General features: G+C 29.1%; 1 long non-coding RNA gene across 3 annotated transcripts; it reads left to right on the top strand.

Moving 5' to 3' along the window:
• The first annotated feature begins 450 nt into the window (after nucleotides 1-450).
• Nucleotides 451-27998, top strand: LOC132947312 (uncharacterized). 3 transcript variants are annotated; one of them, XR_009664887.1, is made up of 9 exons: nucleotides 451-568; nucleotides 724-1181; nucleotides 1301-1613; nucleotides 1698-1863; nucleotides 1930-2019; nucleotides 2178-2434; nucleotides 26706-26851; nucleotides 27174-27233; nucleotides 27964-27998. It is a non-coding gene; the product is annotated as an uncharacterized LOC132947312 (long non-coding RNA). The 3 variants fall into 3 exon arrangements; XR_009664889.1 differs by lacking the exons at nucleotides 26706-26851; nucleotides 27174-27233; nucleotides 27964-27998 and adding an exon at nucleotides 10621-10750 and having other exon boundaries at nucleotides 1698-1849; XR_009664888.1 differs by lacking the exons at nucleotides 26706-26851; nucleotides 27174-27233; nucleotides 27964-27998 and adding an exon at nucleotides 10621-10750.

The raw sequence follows: 27998 nt of genomic DNA, 5'->3' as shown, positions 1-27998 counted from the left end.
AATTTCAACGCTCTAGTCCTCTTCATTGTACACAAATTATTTACTTACATTAACAATTGTATAAGTAAATAATTTATTAAATCTATTTTAATTTAATAACAAACTTTTAAAATATAATATTCTTACAAAAACAATCGCAATAAGTAAACAACGCTAATGCACACTCACTGCTCGAGCAGACCAAAATCCTGATTATTCAATAATATTCCAGAAATTCAGATTGGCTCTCGACCGTTATTATTGGGGCTCGGATGTCGTTGCGTTTGCAACTTTTTTTCTATTGTGATCGGATTCGTTGCTAAGTAGGTTATAAATTTGTTTCAAACGAGTACCAATCAATGTATAAAAAATTTAAGTACAACTTTTTGCAATTTTTGACCTTTTTTCAATTGTCGTCATTTTCAATACAATTTTATGTATTTTTTTTTTTTGTGTTTTCACTTTTTTTGTCAGATTATACAGGAATAAGATCATCTTAAACCATGCTTACTAGTTATTATGCTTTTGTGGACAACTTTAGTAATTATCAAAAAAGTGCTGTGCGAAACTGCGAACCCGTCGGCCGTTCGTAAGTGTCTACAACCGAAATTAATTATATTATTACTGTTATTATTTTTAGAAGACAGTTAAACTTAAATAGTTCGAATTCTACAACATACCTACCTAATAATATGAAATCGAGTAACCTTTTTAAAATATTAACCTTACCTATGTTTTGTTTAGATTCTCATAGTTTACCACGGGATAAATCGTTGGCCATTTTGCTCTGGGACAGCTCTCTTGTGTTGACCTTAATAAATAATAACCCAGGGCCTATGATGTTAAACCGGCAACTAAACAGTGGTCCTGAAGTTATAAATAAACCGGTAGCATTTTTTCGTAGCAGCTAAGAGTTATTTGTCCTGGAAACTCACGGCCATCAGTCAGATTAGTATATAACCAGGAAATTGTCAAGTTGTATTACTACCATTAAACAATGATAAATATAATTGTTCTTAATAATTTGAATTTGTTAGCGTCACCCCGAAGCAGCAGATGATTGTACGTTCCATCAAACGCGGCATAGGGTTAAAAGGATGTGGCACTGTAGACAGCCTTCAGTTTCCAATTCATTAGAAGATTTAGTAGAAATGTTAAACGACAAATAGGGATTGCCAAACCATTCAAAGACGTCCATCCAGGTAATTAAAAAAGTATCAATAGTATAATAATATTAACAGAAGAATCGGTCAAATCTAATGACTCGCATAACATTATTTAGATTTAAAGTAAACTAAATCTTTTTTATATTGTTTTTCAGTGGTGTCCTAAAGTTCATGAAACACACATTTTCCAAAGTAAAGTGGCCTCGTTTCGTGTATTTTACAGTCATCATTCCCAGTGGTTTATGCTTTCTCGATATTAATTTACCAAGAAAGTCATGGGACACTTTTGAACATTGTACGTGATATTCTGCCACTAACAGCTGTCTATAAGATGCCATTGATGAATTGTGTTCTCGATGTGATGCCCGAAACTCTGAGAGTAAATTAATGAATTCTTGGTTTTAAGTCCGCCAGAACTACAACATGGTGTTTTTATAACATTTAAAATATAATACAGAATTGTAGCAAGTAAAAAATAATTAATTACTATTAACAATACCAGTGTTTGTTATTAAATACTTAAAAAGTAAATTTATAACTTGTATTTTACAGTCATTCCCAATGGTGTATGCATTCCTGATATTAATTTACCAAGAATGCCATTGAAGTACTAACGGCTGTGTATATTAAAATAAATTATGATCTCGATGTGATGCCTGAGACCCTGAGAGTAAATTAATGAGTTCTTGTTTTATCATCGTCAAGTAAATATAAACAAGTAAAAAAAAATGCTAACTTAAAATGGCATTTTCCACACAATATTGCAATTTATATAATTTCATAGGTAGTCATACGCTATTGTACTTGGAAAATTAATAGCGTATTATTTCATCTGTTTCAAGGTAGCCCTGTTGCAGCTAGAGTCTAAATAATGGTAAGCATCAAATATGAATAATTTACTGAGATTTTTTAGTTAGTGGTTTTCTAGTATTTAGATACCAACTAGTATAATCAATGGTTCCAATGCTCCATCCTAGTAACTAAATGTTAAAAATTTGATCTATTAATTGATAATTTATTTCACAATTTTAGGTATTAACTTTACAACTTTTACTTGAGGAAAGAGGCCATCCAGATTGTCTTTAACATAATATTATTAATGTCCAAGTATTGAAGAACAATTAAGAACTTTTGTCATTGGCTATATAGAGTGATACTGGCTGACATAAGTTGGATCTAAGATCTTAAGTGTTTTTGGGTGTGAATATGGGACCAATAATATTACCTGGAATCATTTCATTCTACTTAATTGGCTCAAATATCAAAACCTCAAACATGGGATTTTATATGTGAGTTATTCCAATTAAAATTTTTTTTATCTCTAGGTAATGCTAATATTATAATATATAATTATTTAATGGTATATATAAATTTCTCTTAATTATTAAGGGGGCTGGAGCAGGTATAAATAATCACGTAAAACATGCCAAAAGCCAAACAAAACTAGGGATTGACGGATTTTAATTATGAAAACTAATTTAAAATCTTCAACAACTCTACCAAAGCATGGCCGTGGAAATTTATCATTATTACATAAATTAATGGCATATTTAAATATATATTATAATACATAAAAATTCTTGTCTTATAAATGGTCAATATTATATCAAAGAATTTGTTAAATAAAATCCCCTCAACCATTCCTTAACTATCAAAATGACTAATTAATATCCATTTCCAAAATCAAAATCCACTGAATCCAATTCTCTCAATTTTGTCTAGCTTTTTGGCTTTTTTGTCATTTAAATAGCACGGTATATTTGATAAAATCTGTATAATTGACATGTACCTACGTGTGGACATTTATAAGCGGGTGGTGAGCAGTGCCCAGTACTCGATAACAAATTTTACAAATTTTACAAATTATACACACCAACATTTATTTATTTCACAGTAACATAGTTCATATATGAATACCATATGCAAAGCTGGGCAAGTTAATCAATTTTTTTAACTAGTTAAAGTTAAGTTATCCTAAAATAAAAAATAACTAAGCTAAAGTTAGTTTTTAAAAGTTACTGAATTTGAGTAACTAAGTTAAGTTACAAATTTTCATGAAAATAATAACTAAGTTAAGTTAAAAGTTAAGTTACTTTTTTTTTTTTAATATTTTTAACTTACTCAAACGTTTTTTTTTATCTCATCGCAGGAAAATAACTAGTTTTGGTATAAACTATAAAGTAAAACAAATTAATAACAAATGTACAGACTATATTATTTTATAAATTATACAACTGTTTTAGATTATTGTTATAGCTGTACCTTAAATACAGATCAAAATTATATTATATTTGCAGTATAATTTAAATATTAGTATTTATTTATTAAAAACAATTAAATAGTAGTTGAATCTTGAAATATGATTTTTTTTCATTTGTTTCCATTAAAATACAATAGAAATGTAGAATAGAATATAGTAATATAGTACCTATTTCATCATATTCTACTCAAAAAAATATACATTAATCTATTGCTGCTAGTTCTGCTATAAAGCAAACTTATGAAATTAATAATCATTTTCAGTTTTAAACATTGTCTAATCTAAATATTTCTTTTTTGAATTTGAAGGAAAATGTTTAAAACATTGATACAAAAAAACAAATATTTACAGTTCACATTAAAATATTAAATATTAAAATGTTACTTCAAAAATATTTTTACAGTCTTAATCCATCAGTTTATTTAAAGTAGCAATCCAACTATTAGAACTATTAGAATTGTTCAAAATGACAAAATCACTTAATTAATCCTGGTGGTTCTCAGAAATATCAATGCAAATAATATACTGTTTATAAATCGTAATAGGAAAATTTTTGTAAATAACTTAAATTTTAACAAAATAACTAAGTTAAGTTACAATTATTTATAAAAAGAAATAACTTAGTTACTAACTAAGTTATTTTCTACATTCTATTTTTTTTTTAACCATTTAAGTTAAAAGTTATCAAAAAAAGTAACTTTTTAACTAGTTACTGCCCAGCTTTGACCATATAAAATGCCTAAATATTACAGATTACTCTTTAAAACATCACACGCTCCAACACCCCTTAAGAGGACTTAAGGGGATTCCACCCGACCGTGATTTTTACCAAAATATACCTATATTTTGCCAACTGTACAGATTTTTCTAGTGATCGGAAACAAATTCTGAAAACATATTTGAATTCGTCATGAAGTTTACTTTAAAACGACTTTTCAGCATTTTTGAAATTGATCGCTTAAACCTATCAAATTTTAATCTAAAATTTTGAATTTTAAGAATTTTTAAATAATAGTAATATTGAGCTAAAAAAATTATTTTAAAAATGTAAGTAAGTCGTTTTCAAGTAAACTTCATGACGAATTCAAATATGTTTTCAGAATTTGTTTCCGACCACTAGAAAAATCTGTACAATTGGCAAAAGATAGATACTTTTAGACAAAAAAAAATAGTATATATTGTTCGTCAAGCGCGCGACGCTGCGTATTTGACATGTGACTGCGCGTGCGAAAGTGTCCCGTTTCCATGAAACTGTACGTCGCACGAGTAAACCAAATATAATAATAGTTCCAGCGCGATGACGTCACGCCTGCGATAAAAATGAAAATATCCATAAACTTATAAATTAAAATTTATAAATAACCTTTATTATGCAATTGATATTACCGGAGTATTTCCTGCGCACTGCACATATTATTTATTAGCGGCTACGTATAATATATGCTACGGTAATTATTGCCAGTTGCCTACTATTTTGGCTTCTAAATTATAATAAATTATAATTCATAAACGTTTTCCGTTATTCTTCTTATAATGGAAAACGTTTTACAAATTAAAAAACGACGAAGAAAATATTTATCCAAAAAACACAAGGGAAATGTCGATAAACTAAAAAAATGGCGAAAAAGTCTTAAAACTGACAGTGACACGGTAAGTCAAAATAATTTACATCTTATATATAGGAATACAATTTTAGTATGTGCATGTGATTTTAATTTTGTACGTATGATTATAATATAGGAAGAAATAAATAATCTGTCGACATCGGAGAACCATCCTAATACTATCGATGATACTATTATATAACAGAAACGGATAATGCACAAATGTACGTTGGTCTCCAATAGATATTGCTAATACTGGTTATAGTTCCCTATGATCGAGGTCCACTCGACACCTACTATACAGCAGAAAGACATCCCCGATTTTTTTTATTACTCAAATGTGTATATTTAAATTTAATAATAACATACAGCGATGGCCGATGAGTTTCTACTATAGAATAATACATATGAATTACAAAAAGAGTGGATAAGTGGATGTCACTCTGCTGTACAATAGGTTACAAGTGGGTCATGGATAGTATTAAATTTGAATTCAACAATATAATATCATTGTATACGAAAAATGATTCTGATATGTCAGTATAGGATATTTTACATTATGTTTGTATATTTTTAAATTTTTTATTATTATTATATTGTATTGTACTTTGTATAGTTTAGAAAAAACAGATTTTTTCAGTTTTTTTTTTTAAGACTTATTTTATTAATAACACCATTATGATTATTTAAGGGTTAATGATCATAGTATGGTACAATACTTTTATCCATTATCACCAGAAACTTCCACAAGTATATTCGAACCAATATTCAACGTAAGTACCGTAGTCTCAGAAAACGGTTCGACTTCAAGGTAAGAAATTATATTATTACCAATAAAAATATATCAAAGAAACATAGACACAATTTTTTTGGTTTTTTATAAGCATTATTGAAATTTAAATTATATATGTATATTGTGTAGTTTAGAAAAACAGATTATTTTCAGTTTTTTTTTTTTAAAACTTATTTTATTAGTAATTTTGATCCCTAATAACGCCCTTATGGTTATTTAAGGATTGATGATGATAGTATGATACAAGACTTTTATCCATTATCACCAGAAACTTCAAAAAATATATTCGAACCAACATTTAGCCTAAGTACCGTGATCTCAGAAAACGATTCAACCTCAAGGTAAGAAATGTATTATGTATTATATTATGCAACGCGCAATATTTCTTTTATCTCTCTCTGGCCCATGCGCAACATAGCAAAGCTTACGTTCACAATTATAGGTAATGATTATAATCATAATCATTTTTAAAATTAGAGTGAAATTACCTTTTATACAATTTAAAGATAATAATATAAGATATTATTATCTAGGGCATCTCATAGGCTTTTTATTATGTTTTAATTTTAAAGCGAGTTATGAGTATTTTATAAAATCAAACTGTAATAAAAAGCTATGCTATGCCCTAGCTAATAATCTTACCTTTAATTTTTTTATAAAAAAAATAGGGGTAATTTCGCTCTAACTTTAGAAGTTATTATGATATCTAAATTATAATTTATAATCATTATTGTTTACGTAAAATTTGATATGTTGTGCGTGGGTCAGAGAAGAAAATAAATAGTGCTCTGACATCGTCTTGTACAGCTAAATATTATTTAGTAAACCTATACATATAAAAACTATAGCCTGTATTTGTATTATTAAATAATTATTTTGAATTTAAAATTGTTTTTAGAGTTGAACATGATGTATTAAATGGCCGAAGAATAGTTGACATTAGTTATATTTTTAAATCAATTTCATCAGTTTGTCATACACCATTTGATTGTTCATTTAAAAATTTAATTTTTTCTCATGAAATTCGTAAAGGATTTTTTTCTGAATTTCATTTTAATTGTTCTATGTGTCGTAAAAAAGAAATTATTTATTCTGAACCTCCAATTTTAAATGACAAATTAACGGTAAATGCTGCTGCTGTCACTGCCATGTTAAATACAGGGCAAGGGCATTCCCAATTGGATCAATTTTCAGCCATTTTAGATATGCCTTGTATGTCTAATAAAACATATCAGAAAGAACATGAATTTGTGGCAAATAAAACACAATTAACTACATGGGAATCGATTGAAGAGGCTGGTAAAGAAGAATCACGATTAGCTATTGAAAATGGTGAAGTAAATAGTAATGGTATTCCCTTGATAACTGTCGTTGCTGATGGCGCGTGGTCAAAAAGATCCTATAAACATAACTACAATGCATTATCTGGAGTTGTAAGTTTTTATTTTTATCAATTTATTAAATATTAAAAAAGGCGACCAAGTGGATCACACATATAATAGAAAAACTAAAATGCTCCGCTCTGAATCTAAAACTATAATTTTAATATTTTAATATTTACTAATTTTTAGGCTTGCATTGTCGGTTATAGAACAAAAAAGGTATTATTTATTGGAGTACGGAACAAGTACTGTTCGGTATGTATGAAAGCCAAGTCAATAAACAAAGATCCTCAAAATCATATTTGCTATAAAAACTGGAACAACACTAGTACTTCTATGGAGTCAGATATAATTGTAGAAGGTTTTCGACAAAGCATTCCTACGCATAATATAATTTATCATAAGCTCATTGGAGACGGAGACTCTAGTGTTCTAAAAAAAATAATGTTGTCAAAACCTTATGGATTTGATACAGAAGTACAAAAAATTGAGTGTACTAACCATATTTTAAGAAATTATTTAAATCGCATAGTGGATATATCATCTAGGAGAAAAAGTTCAAGCGGCGTTGTCGTCCCTGGTGAGCTACGAAAAATGTTAAAGGAACGACGTTTAAAACTGAGGTAATTTCTCACCCATTTTTTTTCTTTATTTTTTATATTATGTATAAAATATTTATTATATGGGTTACTTATATCACTTTTTCAGTCACAATAATAACGTTTTTAGGTATGGAATTCAGAATGAACCTTTGGCAAAAAATAATTTGGAGTCAAAGCTTGGAACAGCAATATTACCCTGTGGGCTTTTTGTTGATAATAATTTGCCTTTTTTGGCTGCTAGTCCAGATGGTTTGATAAGTTACGATTCTATTGTTGAAATTAAATGCCCATCATCCATAAAAGATTATACGCCAGAAGAGGTCTTTCATGAAAAAAAATTAAAATGTATGACGCACAATGATGGAAATTTACAGCTGAAAACATCACATGCATACTTCTATCAAATTCAAGGACAACTACATATAACTAATAGAAAGTTTTGTTATTTTTGTATATGGACACCTAAAGGTAAAAATGATTAAAAATGAAGCTAAAATTTATAAATTAAAAGAAAATGTATACAATTAGTCATTAGTTATATAAAATTATAATAATAACACCTATACCATTTAATAGGACTTATAGTAGAGAAAATTGAAAGGGATGACAAGTTCTGGATGGATATAGAACCAAAGTTGAAGAAGTTTTACATGGAATGTTTACTTCCGGAAATAATTGATTCGCGACTTGACCGAGGACTTCCACTTAGAACAGGCTTATAATATTATAATTAGATACCTATTATAATAATGTATAATACGTACAATAAATTGAGTAAAATATAAAAGATTTTGCAGTGATGAGTATTTTTTTGGCTATCAAACAAATACAATTTAGGTAGTATACAGGTAGGTAATAGGTAATTACATAAAAATATAAACGAAAAAAATTAAGTCTAAAAAGCGTATAAAATAATCATAAAAACTACTTAATTATTTGAAATAAACGCTTGTTATTATTGTATTATTAATACATTACAAGTTACAATAGTTATATACTTATTTTAACTTTATTTTCTTTATATTTAATTATAAAAATGCCTGCGATCAATGTTTGTTGGGTAAAAAATGAAAATGTAAAATTACGTCAGGCAGCGAATGATATACTATCTAGTTTTAATAATAAATAAATTGATGTACTATGTATATTTATTATATTATTTTTATACAGATAGTGTAATTACGGGACGCCGTCATAATCGAAGATAAGAAATATCATTGTGTAATGGCGGGCTGTAGTAGTCATGTGGGCGGGCGGGGGCACTAACACTAATGATCGTTTACTACAAACACAAATACACGCCACGCACGTACGCACTATGGAAATTGCCTTAAAATTGCCTATACTCAGCTCCTTAAAAACGATCGGTATCGAATCCCCTTAACACAGACATTTGTTGTCTCCATATTACAAGTGCGTAACATAACAAATTTTACACTCAGCAGATCACGTTTAGCTCTTTTAGTTTAAAAATTAAGAGTGAATTAACCTCTTATAAAATGTAAAGTTAAGATAATTATCTAGGCTATATTATATAATATATATACATTTTAAAGCGAGTTATAAGTATTAAAATGTACAAACAATTTTCAATTTTGTAATACTCATAATTCGCTTTAAAATTAAAATATAATTAAAAGCTTATGATAGTAAGTTTAAATAATAATCTTACCTTTAAAGCTTATAAAAGGTCAACTTGTAAATTAACGGAGCTAAACGTGATCTGCTGAACGTAAAGTTTGCTTGTGATGTACTTGAAGACAGAGACAACAAATGTCTGTGTAATTCCCATTAAAGAGGATGCTACCCATGCATTTGTTACCTCCCTCATACACACATACTTCATAGCAAATATCCATTCAGTAGTTTCAATAGTGTGCTGTTATTTTTGATGTTATAGTGGATTGACTTATTATAAACTTTTTGGTAAGAACATTATCTGTGCTTAAGCATCGGCGATTATTTGATATTTTCATTTTCAAGCAAGATATGGGTATATGAAATATCAAAAATTAAAAATGCTTGTATCTCGTTTGAAAATTAAAAGTCATTGCTCAAGCACAGATAATGTTCTTATTTTAAAATTTTATAATAGGTCAATTCACTCTAATATCAAAACTAACAGAGTACATTTTTGAAACTAAAATGTTGCCATGTCGTATGTGTGTAAGATGGAGACAACAAATGCGTGGCTGATGCAGCGCCGTGACTGGATGTCTGGATCTACCTTATATCTATTAAGTATTCCATTAAATGTAAACTACACAGATTTGTAACTCAGTAATTTGGCTGGTTTTAACAAAATATAAAATGTAGTTCTAAAATTATATCCAAATATTATAACTATTTTATTTAATGGCAACCCTAAATAATATATAAACAAAAAAATATTATTTTTTAAATTTTTTATCATGTTAAATTGTATAAATCTATGTACCATTTGTCGTCTATTTTTGCGCCTTAAAATCAAAATTTCAAAAAATCCAATTTACGTTCATCCCTTGTGGTGGTACGAATAGGTAGGTGCTGGTACCGTGGAAATTTCAAGTCCCTATTGCTATATCATACATAAAACCTGAGTAGGTATATAATTTATAACACACGTATTTTAAAACTAAAATAAATACAAATGTAACATATATATATACATTAATTGTCAGTGTTTGTATGGAAATCCAAAACGTTTTAATAATATGTTCTTAAAGTAGAAATATTATAAATATTTAATTACAGTTTGGTAATATACTGTACATTGTTTCCTAATATACCTAATCTACTATCTAGTAGAGACAATTTTAATAATTTTTATTTTGAATTTGATCTAAAAGAAAAAGTTGGCGAAAGCTCGTTTTCTGATGTATGGTTATGTGTGCAACAAAACAACAGATGAGACTATGCGGCAAAAGTATTGAAAAAAGATTATGAGAATAGAAACTTATATGCATCAAATGTTGGAAGGTATAATTGTTGTAACAAATTATAATAATAATTATTATTCATTAGAACGTTTTGCATAGGCTTAAGGTATTTGCACGAGGATGATAGAGATATCAAGTCAGAAAATATTTTGCTCACATCGCGAGACAAAATATAAAAGATTGGTGATTTTGGAACTGCATACCCATACAGTAAATGTTTGACTAAAAATATTATCATTTCAAAATGCTGTCCCTCAGATGGATCGTAAACAATCATGACTTTGAGGATATCAAATGCCAGGTGGTATGGTATGGTTAGTACATTAAACGCAGTCCAACTCCAGTGGTTCTGTCATTGTTTATTATAAAATATTTAAATTGAATTTTAAAATTAAACTTTTTGTACGTATTTATTAGCTCCTTGAAATATTTCTTGAATCGTGATTTTAAATACCAATTGATTGTTCAATGATCGTGTATTGTATAATTTATGAAATACATACCTATAATTCCGAATGTAAAACATTATATGCCTAATTACAGTTTCCATAGAAAATCGTCATAATCTTTAGTAATATATAAGTATATAACTTATATTGTATCATTGTCAGAGTTAGTGTATTGTTTCAATTTTGAAAACTATATTTTTTGTTTTTAACTGTTTTTTTCTGTTATAAACAAAATAAATTGTTTGAGTTTTAAACAGTTAAAAACAGTGTTTAAAATAGTATATTTAAAACAACTTAATTTTAATTTAATATGTATTTTACTTATATAAAAATATATACCTAATATACCTAGTACGAAATATAGGTATTTGTATATTAACTATATTGTAATTTATAGTTTATTTTGATAAATCAAAGGCTAGTAGCAGTTAATAATATATTATTGTTTTTTATTTAAATTTTTTTCTAGTTTAGACAAATTGTTTTCTTTTAATTATTAATACTAAATATTAAAGTGTAGTTGACAGTTGTTTAATTGTAAGTGTTACATATTCTGTTTTTACTTAATTAATAAACAAAGTACTTTACATATTTGTACTTTACTTATGTCTGTGTTATGAATTCAGAATTGATGTTATTATATGTGTTACTAAAATGAAGGACGATAAACGATAATAGATATAATTATTTAATTTTTACTGAAAGATATTTATTATTCTTTATTAATAATAAACAAAAAAAAATACATTTTTTTTAAAAAAAACACAATATTAACTTGGATTTTACACTGTTTTAAACAATCCTGAATTCATTGTAGGTAGTAGGTACTGATAAAAATAATCACACCGCCTCGTTTTACAAATATTGGTAAACCATTAACTAACTATAGTTCTTGAGTAAACTGTAAACAATTATTTATTTCAAATAATATAATATTAATAATATCTATTAAACTTCTACAATTAAACCGAACACGACAAAAAACAGGCAGTCTTCGATAATTAAAAAGCAAGGTCCTGGTGGAGATCGTATACAAAATGTGCAGACACATTCGGTAAATGCTGAATCCAACCTGCAGACATAAGTCAGAAAATTTATCAGCCTAATAAATTGGATAAAAGGAAATCGAATTTGCATAAATAGTCATGTTATATTATGCTATTTGCTAAATTTGTTATTTATGTAGGTATATCCTATCAATATTTAAAAACTTGGGTTTTACTTTAAAAAAATATTTGTGATAAAATACAGCTTTTATTACGTAAGTTATTAATTTTTATATTTGGACTTCATTATTTTTATATCTTATGCACAAAATATGCGGAAAATAAAATTTTCTTTTGATTAATTAATTTTATATTATTTTGTAATTAAAAGGAAATAATTATTTCTTATATAAATTTGTCTATTTGAAGAAAAAAAATTAAAAATTAACTATATTTTATGCAAAAAGGACTATGTATTTATCGAATATATTCATAATTTTATCTTAAAGCTATAATTTTTAAAATATTTTTATATCAAAACATTTTTACTAAACCATTTTCTTAAAAAAAATCCATATTCCTATTTGAACCTACCCTTCACTTCGATTTGAAATTTGTCCACCAACAAGAATTTTACGCAAAATAGATGTATATAAAAAAATGTAACAAAATTGAAAGTTTTTGTATTTTTTCTATTCTTATTATAAATAAGTATATTGTATAAATGTATAATAATAGCATAATATTATTTTTATCTAAAAAATTATACATAAGAAATATTCAAATTAAGCTTTAATTAAAATTTTATGACGGAAATAGGTTAAAAAGTGTTCGAACTTATGCCAGGTGATGGTATAGGTACTGAACTAGGTATATTGCAAGTAAATATAAATAGGCTAGGTATGTTCTGTTTAATAATATACCTAGTACCTGCTCACTTAATTTTCCCGTTCCAATATCTCTTATCACACCACTAAAAAATGAATTGTTGTAAGCCAATAATTTGATACGGGTCTTATGAAAGTTTTTTACTTTTTGTTTTCCTTCCAAGTCCTAAAATTAATTGCATATATCAAAAATTATAAATTATATCGAAAATTTATAAATTTTTAACCACAAAATAATTAATAAATTATAAATTTGATAAATGTTGTCAAAATTTGAACTTTAAATGCTTATAAAAAAAAATTGTGCCTATGTATTTTTAATATTTTTCAACTGCTATTAGAACGATATACCAGGAGCCTTGTATTAAATTTTCACGCTTTTTTACCCAACAAATAAAAATTTATTGATATTTATAGAAAAAAAACTAAAAAAATTGAAAACTGACAATGTCCGTAAACAGCTCAAAAAGAGTCAAAATATTTTCAACATTTTATGGTGTATAGAAAATGCTAATATAAACATTCAGTGAAATTTTCAAGTATCTACAGTCATTCGTTTTTTAATTACAATAAAATAAGAAAATTGTTACATGAGAAATGGAGTAAATATCAAATGTTGTAAAAATATAAAGTTCAGACGCTCATAAAAATTTAATTTAAGTTTCTTCTAGACATTTTTTTTTTGATAGAGGTAGACAAACTTATGAGTAATCTTATATTACATTTTCAAATCTTAGATTTAAAAAGAAAAATTTTTATGAATTCTCAACTCAAAATAATTTGCTATTTTTCGTGATTTTTCCGTATTTTGTCAAAATTTGAACTTTAAATGCTTATAAATAAAAACTGTGACTAAGGATTTATAATTTTTTTCATCTGCCTTTGAAACAATAACCTAGGAGCCTTCTATTAAATTTTCAAGCTTTTTTACTCAACAGATAAAATTTTATTGATATTTATAGAAAAAAAAACTAAAACAATTGAAAACTGACAATGGCCGTAAACAGCTCAAAAAGAGTCAAAATATTTTATGGTGTATAGAAAATGCTAATATAAACATTCAGTCAAAATTTCATGTCCCTACGGTCATTTGTTTTAGAGTTACACCAAAAACCAAAATCGATTTTCTCGAAAACAGATTTTGCGTAAAAATTCCCGTTTTTCCTTAATTTTTCTTTTGTTTTTCACGTCGCTTGTGAAAACTACTGGGAAATTTTTACTTTTGACCCCCCAAAGTACCAACTAGATTCACTTTCCTATCAGAAAAGTTACTATTGAAGAAAACCCAAGCACTTTTACTGTTCTAAAAGGTGATGACAGACACAAAAATAAAAAAAAAAATAAAAAAAATAAAAAAAAAAACACACATCATTGTAGAATCAATACATTCATCGCTTCGCTCAGAATCTAAAATGAAAGATTTTAATTTTAAAAAAAATATTTAACTTTGAAAGTTAAAAAGTCGAATTTTTTTTAAATAAGTCATTTATGCAGTAAACAAAAATCCAAATCAAATTCAAGACTACGAGTACAAAATATTTTGTGTTACCTACTTAATAACCGTAATACAAATAATTTATTTGAGAAAATAGTTGTCGGGGTGTGTATTAAAAATATATTTATGGCTTATTGTAAAAAATCATTAATTTTTATACTATAAATCAATAACATGATTATTAATATTAGGGATAAATACCTATATTTTGTTAAAAACTAAAATATATTTTCATGAGAATCTCTAACTATATAATCCCTCTATCTCTAACTATATAAAGCAGAAACCCGAGGGCGCTTCTCTGACGATTTTTCGAACTAGAGTAAGAGACTACCAATGAAAAAATTCAATGGGCGGTCCCCCCAGGTCTCTGCTTTGTAATATTATAAATATCAGAAAATAAAGGTATTTTTACGAAGAACTTAGAGATTATAAGTCTGAAGATGTATAGAAAATATCATCAGAAAAAAAGGTATATTTACGAAGAACTTTGTATTTTTATATTTAAAGATAAAAACTAATATATTTTATTGATGTTAAAAAATTATGTTAAAATATAAATATGAAAGAAATTAATTAATTATTATACATAATAACATTAGGCTTAACAATATTTTCGATTGATAAACATTTTTATTTTTGTAAATATCGCTGAGCATAAAACTATATAGTGTTGTACTTCACTCAGACTTATATTATACCCACCAACACACACTATAGTTATAGCTTAAAGGAGAGTTGTTATCACTACAATTTATTTTACTATAATAATATATTGTATCGTTGAATGCAATTATTTGTTTGCTAAATAAATAATATATTATTATTATATGCGTAATTATTATGGTATTATTGGTGTATTGTTTTGGGTGTTCGCGTAACACCGCTTAAAGGACTAATTAGTATACACATTGTTGATCGCTGCACAAAAGGACATAATGAAATGAAGAAAAATAATATCGGCAAACCTAGGAGCCATTTCTTAGATTTATAAATTAAGATATTTAAACATGAAAAATAATAAATACCACACGAAATAATTAATAACTATTCAAGTTCTCTAACTGCAGATAATCGATAGGTTCGAAAAAACCAGCAATGATAACAAAGAATATATTGACACCTTTTAAAAGTACCAAGTAAATGCAAATGCTATTATAGAAATCGGCCAAAAACTCGAAGTCCGAACTACTATAAAACGTGTACGCACGTACTCAAAAAAACACACGTCGTTGTAAAACAATTGATACATTCATCGTTCCGCCCAGTGAATGTAAAAGACTTCACCTAAAAGTATGAGACGAGCACCAATACAATTCGAAAGACGAATCCTCGTTAAAATAATATTATATTATAGGTACCTACCCGTAGACATAAGTACGTATCGATAATAATGATGTTTGGGAAAATAAGCCGTTAAATAAACGACGCGGTCGTACTCACGCTGGCTAGCAATAAACGACGTCGTAACCGTCGTCTGGGCAATGTTTGTATTTTTCGGTGACTGCTTAGACCGAAATTGTTTTTTATAACTCACTTACAATTTTGTCTCCAACAGTATTAGATACTTGTTTCATACTATACCGGAAAAAAACACTGTTAATAAAATATCATGGCCACGACGGAGATCGATGTAGACGCAATCCTGAGGGAGATGATTCACAGTCTTATTGACGAATTTTTCGTCGACGAAAATCAAGAGCATATCGATGAAGAGCAAGTTCCAGAGGTCATCAACAGCATGAAAGACCCAGCTATAGATGACGTCGTGAACACCCTTTTGGGTGAGATAGTCGAAGCTGTCTGCGTCAAAGTCGACGAAGGGCAACATTTGGATTACGACAAAAATCAAGGAGATATTGAAAACAAGAACCATCAAGAGCCTATGGACGAAAAGGTTCCAGAGGATATCTATGACAAAGAAGACCCAAATGACGTCGTGAACACCCTTTTGGGTGAGATTGTTGAAGCTGTCTGCGACGAAGACTCATCGGAGGCTATGGCCAGCGGAGACGCAGAGACAGTTAAAGTTCCGGAACAGATGACAGAGACACCGGCCGAGGGCAAAGAGAGGGACGGAAATGGACTGGCCAGGATACCTGAATCGGAAGCACCGAAACCAGCGGACCCCACACCTCCACGTGGACGCGCAAGGCGAATAGTGGCCACCACGTGGAAGGGTGTGAGGCGGGTCACACGCCTGATGCTGTGCGGATGCTTCCGAGGAGAGTGAAGCCGCAGTCCACCCCTCCCTCCTCCTCGGACCGAAGAACACCAGACAAGACGGCGGCGACATGGGGGATTGATACGTGACAGAGCACTTTACGGTGTACGGCGGTAAGTCACCCTGTACGTTTTCCGGCCACCCGCGGAAAGACGAGGTCGTGGTCGATGGCGTCGCGAGCTCGCGGCTTCTGACACGCGAGACCATCTGTGGCTGCTCGGCGATGGCCCAGCAGCGTAGGTCGTGAGAGGAGCGACGGACGGACGACGACGACGACGACATACGACGGCTAGCTAGACCAGCGTGGGCAACGATACCGCCCCGACGGTACTTCGACGACAGCTGCAGTTTGCACGTAGGCGACTCGTGACGGCGGCGGCGGAGATCTCGGAGCACGATGGGTGAGCGATAGAGCTAAGGTAAGCTATGGGAACACAGACGTCGCCGCATCGCCTGACCCGCAGAAACTGATCATGTTTCAGGGTCCGGCGGTGCGCGACTCCACGGCGGAGGGGCCATCGGCGCGGCAGACACTGTGCCGACGGGACCCCAGGACGAAAATCACGGAGAGGATCAGGACCGCGCTGCGTTGCGGTGCGGTCCGCGGATTCTCTCCCCTTTTCGGCCTGCGGTCATCCCGTCGGCCGAGTCTCGGGACTCCAGGACGAAAATCACGGAGTGGATCAGGACCATGGTGCGTTGTGGCGTGGTCCGACGATTCTCTCCCCTTTTCGTCCAGTGGTAATTCCGCCGGCCTGGCCGCGCCTCCGGTCGCCGCTGATTCCACAGCCCCAAATAGCTGTCTTCGCTCGCTCAGTGCTTTGGTGTCTCCGTCGTCGCCGTCACAACAGTCGTCTTCAGCATCTGCGCATCGTCGACGCGCATGACATCGCGCACTAGCCGCTCGCCGTCAATCGTCGTCCAATGTCGCTCCCGCGGCCTTCGCAGTCGGGTCCAACCAGCTGTCACGATGGTCGTCACCCGCGAGCAAACGCGCCAGCGATCACACTCGTCTGCCTTAGGGACCGGCCGCGAAAACGTATGGAGGTGACCAGTGGCCTTTGCATCTGCACGCACCTCGCCATCACGTATCAATCCCCCCGCTTTTGTGTCTTGTCTGGTGTTTTTTTTTTTTTTTTATATTAATATTTTTTTCATGTTCAAAATTATTAAATTTTCTGACCATTTTGCGTCAAACCTTTTCTTTCGGCTCAAAAAACATAAATTCTTTTTGTATATAATATATAACCATTAATTCAGACCATTTTGCGTCAAACTACTTATCTTTTGGTTCACCAGAAATAAGTTTTTTTTTTATATGTCATCATTAAATTAGACAATTTTGTGTAAAACTTCTTTCGGCTCAAAAAAAAAAAAATAAAAATTATGTGGTTAAAATATTGTTTTTTTTTTCGTATTAATAGTGTATTTGAATTTTTATTTATTTCAACAGAATAATAGATAGAATAATATTAATATAAAATCGATATATAACACTAAATTTGAAATTCTACAACTATTAGCTAACTTTTGCTCCTTAAAAATAAATAGGTGCACTTATTAAGATTATACATGTACGTTGCATTGAAATTTCTTAAAATTAATTATTGCTGTCTAAGATAACTCAAACACACACATGTATATTAGTTATTACTTATGAGTTATGACAATAAGTATTGTAGACAATTTTGTAATTTAAAAATATTATTCGTGGGTACATTTAACGTATTTTATTATATTTTAATATTTTATACACACGATAACGTTTTCAAATGCAATGTTTTCGGCAAAAATTAATTCAACTTACTGTACTACTACCTTTTGAGATACTTACACTAGCTGACTACTGAGACGTTGAGACGCTGGTCGCTGACTTAAATAATTACTATTCGGCATTCGCCCTATACATGGGTAGGTATGAAAAGATTGAACTGGCATTTATTTAGTAATAATATTTTGTTTATTTCCATCAACTTAATTGTTATGTAAGTTTTTGATAATTTAAATACACTGTTGACATTTAGTAAGTACTCGAAACTACAATGATTCATTTATACAATTTACTTTACTTCAGACGACCGTCCAATTCGTAGGCCCATTTTCACAAAGTCCGATAATGACAATAATTGACAATAGTCGTTTACGCAGTACCAAAGACAAAAAAAAAAACAAAGATTTACTCGTATGTAAATTGAAACATCAGTGTGATTAAATCATTTACCGGAAGCCCGAAGGACTTTCAATCACTCTGCGCGTACGGCAACTGGATCTGCTAGACGGGCCGATGCTTCGGAGCTCCACTGAAGTCTGAAATTTATTGAAATAAAATTAAAAAAAAAAATTACAAGATATAAGCATAATGTGTCAACACATTGTCGTTTACAAATCTTGTACCGGAAGGAATTCGGGCTTCCATTTTCCACGCAGATTATTGTACAAATATAAAATTAAACAAATTAGAAAAAATAATTTCTATCTATTTTTTTTCTAAATCTACGCCTAATTATTATTTTTATTTTTTTTTTTTGGATTGAGGCTTTGACAACAGGTCATTAGCCTGTGGAACTTTGAGGGGGGGGGGGTACTTTAGATTTTGAACACGTGTGTGTTTGTTTTGTCCAATTTTTCGAGTGGGCATCCGTAGCCTACGTAGGACCGTAGGTATTTGCCATGCCCGCCCCCCCAGCTATCCCCCATAGCAGCCTCTCTCCGGACACCGTGAGCCGTGACTGCCCGAAGAAAAATGCCGCTCGTGGCCGCGGAGTTCGAACCGGCGACGGTGCGCGTCGCAACCGACGCCTTAGTCCGCTCAGCCACTCCGTCTCCCATATAATATGCAGTAAAATTATGGAAATATATGCAAAAAAAAGTTTAAAATTAGGTAATAATAAAAATGAAAATAATTAAATCAATTTTTGATTAAAATTAATTTATTAAGTATTTAAGTATAAAAATAACTAAAAATTAATTTTATAGTTTAATTAGGTTCTTAAATACATGCAAAATAATTGCAAAACAAATAATATTTTAGTGAATAATTGCTTATGAACAAAAAAGTTTACATAGGTACTGATAAAAAAAAAAATAATTTATTATAATAGATCCGTGACTGACAAAATTTAATCTTAACATTTTCTACTCGTCAAAATATTATTTTACCCTACATTAGGTTTTGCACGGAGACATACAGCTTATAATTTAATTTAAATTCAATATGAAATAAATATCAAATGTTATAAAAATATGCTAAAACATTCAATAACCACCAAATAAGCAGAAATATGCAAACAAATTGTTATCATTGCTTAAACTGCCTTGAACCTATTTCAAATATTTTTTACAAAAATCTAAAAATGTACAATTGCAAAAACTCCACTCTCTGTACACCTGTAGTTATTATATAGGTCCATAAACTGCAATGAAATGGTGCCATTCTATGTACTAACGTACTATAATAGTCTATAAATTACTGTCAACCACTTTCCAAAGGAGTGAGGAGTGTGATATGATTTTTTTTAAGCTAAGTCCTAATCGAAAAATAACTGGTTTTTTGGATTTAAACATTTCCAATATAAATTTTAATTGATAGGTATATTTTGCATTCATTATTTGATCATTTACCTATTTACGACCAGTTGCCGTGTTGTAGATAAATTATTTACGAAAAAATTACATGACACCGCATGTATTATATTTTTAATATATTGACTTGTGCAGTTAATAGTTATTACTTATTAGTAATATTATAGACACGATTTAGCATGTAGATAAATCTACTTCTTGCCAATAAGGTGCTTTGTTTTTACTAATCAATGGCTGTAAATCAGAATCAAAATATTAAATTATTCAAAACCACGCGGTTATAACCGTGTTCAAAACTAATGTATTTCATTTTGCGTAATATTTGTTCATAGAAACGAAAATCAACAGTAAACATTTTTTTTCTTTTTTTTTTATTAATTTTGAGCAAAACCATTTGAAACAAAAATAAAATAAAATGTGGCATGTTACTAGATATTAATTTTCCACTGTTCTATACCCAACAACATATCTACGGTTCCTCAATTTTCCTCGCAGAGCAAAAAGATCTAGTAGGTAGCAAGCTATACATTTTGTACTAAATTTGTGTGCAATAAACTGTTTCATATTTTTAATAAATACATATAGATACCCAAGTACGGCCTGGGAGAAAAATTCAGGCCGGGAAAATGTATTACCCAGGCCACATATCAATGTTTACCTTAAAGCCTATAGGCATAACTATAGTGGTGGTGGGGGGTAGGGGATGGCTGAGCTTATGTTTTACCCCCTCCCCACCAACACTACCAATTTGTTTTATAATTATTTATTTATCTAATTATATTATGTAAATGTAAGAGGGCATTAAAAAAAATTGACCTTCAATCAGTATCAATATTTTAGTGAGACTTCATCTCAATTCAATTTCCTTGAAGTCTAAAGGCCTATAGTTACACCTATTTCTATGACTCTATGTATTATCTTTAAACAATTGAACAAAAAGTTAAATTAGCCACTATATGCTTGAATTTTTTATAACAAATTATATTTTATAAACGCTAATTAACAAATCAAAATGAATATTCATTAAATTAAGCTTTTATAATTAATTTTATATTTTAAATATAAATAATAAGTTATGACATTTTAAAGACATTTTGAAAGAAGCTTACTTTTTTGTGACAATAAATCAATTATTTGATCATTATCAATATTTATCAACATTTCTTTTTCAACTGACATTAACATAAAAGCTTCAGTATTTTCATTACTAAGTTTACTTCTCAACCTATTTTTTATGTACTTTTAAGTTGAAAATGATCGTTCACAGGCAACTTGGCTAACATGAAGACACAATAAATACTTATAAGCAACTGTTAATACTTGATAAGCGTTACTTTATAAATTGTATTTTATCAATAACTTGTAACAACACAGTGTACAGTTTCTACAACTATTACACATAACTTGACTTATTTTCTCAGAGTCAACTTCCAAATCATCCTCGTCATTTTCAATCTCCCAATTCATTATTTCATACTCATCTGCAATCGACATTTTTAAAAATTCCTAAAGATTCAGGTTGGGTAAAACGTTGGAAACACATTTGACCTCATCCAAACGTTGGCCATCTATGATACATAGCAACATAGGTACAAAAATAAAAATAAATATTATAAAAGTACTTAGGTACTTCTATGTTCTGTATACTGTACTAGGTTAGAATGATTAGATTATTATATTTTGTTTAGACTCCTAAATAGAAAATAATCTTTTTTTTTTTTATTATTCATAAAGTTTTACTGACGAGAAAATAATCTACACACTGCTTACTTGGGCACTTGGCTATAGGTTTACTAATTATTTAGTTAACTGTTTAATTTGGATTAATTAAATTTAGATTAATTTGGATGACTAGATTACAAACTACCAACTAGAGTACTTCCTAAATAATAAATATAATAATTAATTAAATAACCTGAAGTATCCATTGAAAAAAATGAATTTAATTTTACACATTTCTTACTGACTTCCAATAACCGCTTTTTCTTCTTTTCTTTTTCTCGAGCAGCTTATCCTTTTCTTTTTACTGGTTTCATTTTAAATAAAAAGATTATACAAAAAGGATTGTATAGTATAATATAACTTTTAAAATGAGTTTCCAACTACAGCGGACTTTATTCACGATGCAGAGCACAAAAGTAAAAATACATTATTAATACACTCCAGGTCTCCAGCTATTGAGCTAGTATAACGATTAACGATTAACGATCCATTTACCATTATACAAAAATAGTAATGCTACCTACTAGATCTTATTGCTCTGCAAGAAAAATTGAGGAACCGTAGATATGTTGTTGGGTATAGAACAGTGGAAAAATATCTAGTAACATGCCACATTTTATTTTATTTTTGTTTCAAATGGTTTTGCTCAAAATTAATAAAAAAAAAAAAGAAAAAAAATGTTTACTGTTGATTTTCGTTTCTATGAACAAATATTACGCAAAATGAAATACATTAGTTTTGAACCCGGTTATAACCGCGTGGTTTTGAATAATTAAATATTTTGATTCTGATTTACAGCCATTGATTAGTAAAAACAAAGCACCTTATTGGCAAGAATTAGATTTATCTACAAGCTAAATCGTGTCTATAATATTGCCAATTGGTTACCATCGAAAAATATTCTGTACCTACTATGTATGATATAGACCAGGGATGGGCAACTCAAAGTAACTAGCGGGCCACTTTTAAGTACTTTAGCGGGCCACAGTGCATAGGAAAAAAAAAAAAAGGTCCTTCAAATTTACTAACATTTATTTTTTATCTTTATTTATTTATATTTACAATTATTATTTAATGTGATACTTGAGGATGAGGTTTTTCAATAGACAGTTTAGTAAAATCCACTTCTATTTCTGTAGTTGAAACTCTTAGTAAATGTCCCAAGGTTTCATCTGATAAACGATTTCTTTCCTTCGATTTAATATGTTTCATGTTCGAAAATGTACATTTGCATATGTATGTGGTTCCAAACATAGATAACATTTTTAATGCGAAATCTCTTAGAATTGGATATTTTTCAACTGGTAATGTTTTCCAAAATGACACATCAATCTCTTTTGCAGATAAAAATTGATCTGTTTGTAACTCACATAATTCTAATTGAAGTGAAGGATCTTGCTTTTCAATTTCAACTGCCATAGGATTGATCATTAAATAAATTTATTTGAGGATGCATAAGTTCAACTTCTTCAAATCGTCTTTTGAACTCTACAATAATTAATTCATCAATGTGGGTAATGCAATGTTCAAAATTAAATTCATTATCAAATTCTTGTTTTATAACTTCACAACACGGAAAATGTATTAATTTATTTTCAACAAATACATTTTTAAACAGTTTCAATTTTTTTCAGAATCCATCTAATAAGCCTATTATTTGAGATATTGTTTGTATCGAAAAATGTAATAAAATAAAATAAAATACAGATAAGCGCTAAAATTATATGAAGTAATTTGAAAATGTAGCGCGGGCCAGATAAAAAAGGTACGCGGGCCGCCAGTTGCCCATCCCTGATATAGACCATGATCATCACAACGTATTTACAACGTCCTTTGCGGTCATCGGTGGTTCGAAACTCCTCGCTGAGTGTACAAATCTGTCACCACTCATCGGTACTCACCAATGCATTAATGCATTATGCAGGTGCTCCATCTCCGTGGCTCGCTATATTAGTATAATTCATTTGTCATCGTTACCGTTGTCATGACTGTGTTCCTACCAAATAAAACGTTAATTTTGACTCTTCGTTGAATTCGGTACGAAAATGGATTCAAGATTTGAATATTTTATGAAACATTTAGATATGTACTGGTCCGATTATTTTTTTACAATGCTCACGGGAATTGTAATTTATTGGGGTAAGCATACATTTTTACAGACCTAATTTATTGTTTTTTTTTTAGTTTTTTACAATCGTTAGGATATAATATTGACCAAACCTAACCCAACCATCGATTAAAATACTTAAATACCTACATAAAAAAAATGTCTTTGTATATTTTTGTTCATTTATATTTTTGTATGCTATATTTTATTTGTTATAGTAAAATATTGACCTTAAAGGTTTTAATTCTTGAAGTAGTAAATCCGCTAGCGTGATTTCCGGAGTTCGAATGTTAGATACAAATTGCAAATCAGTGATATAAAACATAATATTGACTATAATCTAACTTTTATTGAAATATTATAATTTAGCTGCAAGCTTAAATAATAACGAAAACAAAATAAGGCTGAAAACCCGTCCTATCATCACCGGGGTACGGGATGTCGTTACAGCAGGGCGTACGCTGCTGTTATTATTTAAAATTTAATTTTAGGATCCATAACTGATAGTTAATTAGGTACCATAATATAAATTATAATTAGAAAACATTTATAATTATAATAATAATATTAATTTTTATATAATATTGATAGAATGAAAAAAAAATAACTAATATTATCATTGTAATTTTTATAATAAATTAAATTCAATGCAATTTTACAATAAACTATGAAACTAAACAATATTTATTAATTGTATTCATATATTATAATATTACGAATATTTTGATCGAATAACAAAAAGAATTAACAAATTTTATCGTTTTGGTGTTCATTATAAATTATATTGTAAAATTGCATTAATTGCATTAATTTATTAATGAATTAATGTTTAAATTTATATAGGTATACTCCAGTTGTCTCCAGAACATTTGTAAAATTCGTTTCAGAATTCAACTAGGAAGTTGAATTATGAATTAAATAATAATATACTTATAATTATAGGTACTTACTTTTTCTTGATCTAAATTCAAGTTCTCTGACGAAGATTCATTACATCAATTTTCACAACCATCGCTTTCTTCCGTAGAATTTTGATAAGATACTGAAGATGGTGTATATCTACGTTTTATTAAAATGTAAGAGATTTTCAATAATAATAATATTAGTTCATTTTTCTTTCATTCTATCAATATTATATAACAAGTATTATTATTATTATAATTGTTTTAAAATATTCGTAGTATAATAATACAATTAATAATCAGTTTTTTTAAAAAAATATTATAAATAGGTAATAGTAAAATTATAATTTTTAATGAAAATAAAAAATAATATTAGTTGGTTAGTAAAAAAAAATGGTGGTTCTCATTGCCCGGTATTCCTCATTGCTCGTAGTAAATACATTATACATATTATCCAGGTGTGAACCTTTTACTGCCCCAAAAGGCGATGACAGACACACAAAAAAAAATATAAAAAAACATATCATAACTATATAGAATACTCAATACTATTGCCGAGACTATTGCTTATTATAAAATTAATAATATAATTGACAACAACAACTGACATTTTTAAATAAATAAATTGGATATTTTTTCCTAAACTTATGTTTATGACCAACTGCTGTGTTCAAATTTAAAAACAATAATTTAATACTTTAATTTAGTTTTTTATATTTTTATTAATTTTTATTTGACTTTTTTTTCCGTGACTTTTTTTTCTGACTACCATAAAAACTACTAAAAGCGATAGTAAATTAAACATACTTCCTGAAGTTAATTTTCGAAAAATGTATTGAAATTAAAAGCTTCTAGACTACCTATGCTCTTTAGGAATCACATTATTGATTTAAAATCAGATAAGCCCAAAATAAATATAAATGTAAATGTTTGTGCAATTATTTCATGGAATTTTTGAAAAAAAATATTAATTTTAAGGTCTTTTAAAATTGAAAATATAAAATCGACTTCCTAAAAACCATAGATATTTTGTCAAAGAGACTTGAAAGAGTTCATACATGTATAAAAAAATAAAATCAAACATTCCGTGGTGATTTACCACCGTTTATTGGCTCAAACGATCCCCTTAACACACTACCCTAACCGTACGCTTGACGATATTTATAGGAAATTCTTAGAATTATCAGCTACGGCCCACCGCCACCGTCCAATAACGTACCTAATAATTTTTTTTTTTTTTATTTTAAGGTTTACAGGCTTCAACAGCCTAATAATTTATAATAAATAATATTTAAAAAAAAAAAAAACTATCCGTTGAACAATTACAATGCGATATGTATTACAATTTTAGGTATATTAAATGGAAAAATACACAAAATTTGACGCTATAGTCAAGTCTTTACCGTGTCTATACTCTATACGTAAATACCTACTAGGTAAATACCTCGGTAAATACGCCCCTGACTGACCGTCACCGCTTCGTATATATAGATCATCTAACATTGAAATTTGAGTTAAAACTTAACACACCTATCACAGTGATTTACTTAATTACGACGTTGAATATAATAGTTGAAAAATGAATTATTAAAATAATTAGAAAAATTACACCATATTAATTTATTGTTATTATATTATAATTTTCAGTGTTGAAAATCTCTTACATTTTAATAAAACGTAGACATACACAATCTAAAGTATCGTATCAAAATTCTTCGGAAGAAAGCCATGGTAGAAGTGAAAATTTATCTAATGAATCTTCGTCAGAAAACTTAAATTTAGACCAAGAAAAAGTAAGTACCTATAAATATAAGTATATTATTATTTAATTCATAATTAAACTTCCTAGTTCAATTCTAAAACGAATTTTACAAATGTTCTGGAGACAACTGGAGTATACCTATATAAATGTAAACATTAATAAATTAAATAAGTACATAAATATATTTTAATTGTTTATGATTATTGTTTTACATCTGCAGAAGTCTATAAAATATTTAAATAAATTTTAAATTGATAGTGTTGAGCTGGTATTGTTTAAAATGGATTAGCCATTTCAATTTTAAATTAATTGTTAACAAAAATAAAACCAATAATACTACACGTATTTTGTAGAATATCGAATTTCATCAAGATGAGGATAGTCATTCGTCCGACATCGATGAAGAAATTCGGGTAAGCATAACCTAATTACATACTTTAAGAATTTCATAAAAGCAGTAAGATAATATCCCTTGTGTAATCCTAATTTGTAAATGTTGTTACAAATTCAAACATTCTATACGGTTATGAAATACTGAAATTTAAAAATAAATCAATATTGTACCTATAATATAAATAATAATATGTTATGTATACATTTCACTGCATAGGACATGTATTTAAAATTCCAAAAGAGCCAGTGACATTAAATAAAATATGGTTTGGTTTGAATTAAATATGTTTTTGGGTGATATTTGATATCAGAGTTAATTAATTACAAATATTAAATAATATGTAGGTACCCATTTTTTATTACTATATTGACCCGTTAGGTTGTAACAGTCAATTCTTTTAATCGTTTAGACTGTGTACTAGGAATGTTATACTGTGCAGTGGTTTCCCATTACCTTCTGCACAGGTAAATATAAATAGGTAGTTATAATATTTAAATATAGATTTAAGTTTTATAATCCATAAATTTAATAAAATCTCTGTAGTAGTTTTTTTTTTTAATTTCATAAAATATACTAATTGCCAAGATTCATATTCGATAAAATTATTAGTAATGGCATAAAGTAATACTATAGAATCAAAAAACTAAATTTATACAAGTTGGATTTCATTTCTTCCATTTTGAATGGTCTTAGTAATGTAGTCTATGTTCTATTCATAATTACTATCTAATTTATTTTATAATTTTTAGTATGTGGAAGACTACAACGATATTAACTTAAATTT

Source organism: Metopolophium dirhodum, chromosome 6 (genome assembly GCF_019925205.1).
Source record: "Metopolophium dirhodum isolate CAU chromosome 6, ASM1992520v1, whole genome shotgun sequence".
NCBI classification, from domain to species: Eukaryota; Metazoa; Arthropoda; class Insecta; order Hemiptera; family Aphididae; genus Metopolophium; species Metopolophium dirhodum.
Note: the sequence above shows the minus strand (reverse complement) of the source record. Positions and strands in the feature narration are given on the sequence as shown.